Source organism: Mus pahari, chromosome 5 (genome assembly GCF_900095145.1).
Source record: "Mus pahari chromosome 5, PAHARI_EIJ_v1.1, whole genome shotgun sequence".
In the NCBI taxonomy this organism is placed as follows: Eukaryota; Metazoa; Chordata; class Mammalia; order Rodentia; family Muridae; genus Mus; species Mus pahari.
Genome location: NC_034594.1, coordinates 85376451 through 85377428, shown reverse-complemented (window position 1 = coordinate 85377428; position 978 = coordinate 85376451). Strand labels below are relative to the sequence as shown.

The following is a 978-nucleotide window of genomic DNA, read 5'->3' as shown; positions in this document are numbered from 1 at the left end:
CTTTTTATATTTTTGTCAAATAATAACTTGATTTCTCAAACTATACATATTTAAATAATATTATAAACCTTGAAATTGCATTTGCAATATTTTAGTTTTATTTAGCTTATCAAAGCCACAGCTTCTATATGTGTTTCATTTGGTACCTCATAAAAATGGATACTTTACATATCTGATAGATGTATATCAATAATTTTAAGGTATTTTTTCCTAAGATGTGGATTTTATCAATGAGAACTGGAGAGCAGAGTTGGCTAGCTTAGTTCCTGGTTATAGCCTCTGACTTAAAGAGCCTTAGTATTTCCTGAATTTTCCCATTGTCTTATCTGTAACCCTTTAGAAATTTCCTGAAATGTAGTGGAAATTGCAACCTAAACTGTATTCACTGTAAATGTTTCAAAAAGTAAAACTAAATAAAAATTTTGCTTTTCTGCCTCTACAGGCATTGTAGGGGCAGCAGCTGTGTCATATAGGCATCAGTAGATAGCAGAGAGGAGGTGCTATGTACAGGCATTGTAGGGGCAGCAGCTGTGCCATATAGGTATCAGTAGATAGCAGAGAGAAGAGGTGCTATGTACAGGCATTGTAGGGGCAGCAGTTGTGCCATATAGGCATCAGTAGATCGCAGAGAGGAGATGCTATGTCCATGCTCACTATTCTACCTGTGGAAATCTAAACAATTAGTAACCTAACATTCCCTGAAAAAAGCAAGCCTGAGAATATCACCAGTCTGTTGCCAGGTAGATCTGGCAAGGCTCTCAGGACAGGAAGCTAGATGGAGACTAAAAGAAGCCCACATGGGATGACAGGCCCCAGGCAGGAGTGAGCTTGAAACAGACTTCTCTTGAAAGTGGTCACTCAGGCTGACAAGGTGAGGAGTGAGTTTGAGAGGTTGACCAGATTCATGCCATGGGGCACAGACTGGGAGCTAGACTAAGATGACTACCAGCCTGTTGCTGTTCACGCAGTTTGGGGGGT

At 40.0% G+C, this 978-nt stretch overlaps 2 non-coding genes across 2 annotated transcripts; both read left to right on the top strand.

Moving 5' to 3' along the window:
• The first annotated feature begins 429 nt into the window (after nucleotides 1-429).
• Nucleotides 430-563, top strand: LOC115064176. Its single transcript, XR_003844013.1, has one exon. It is a non-coding gene; the product is annotated as a small nucleolar RNA SNORA17 (small nucleolar RNA).
• Nucleotides 564-569: 6 nt separating this feature from the next.
• Nucleotides 570-696, top strand: LOC115064170. The gene has a single exon (XR_003844011.1). It is a non-coding gene; the product is annotated as a small nucleolar RNA SNORA17 (small nucleolar RNA).
• The last annotated feature ends 282 nt before the right edge of the window (nucleotides 697-978 follow it).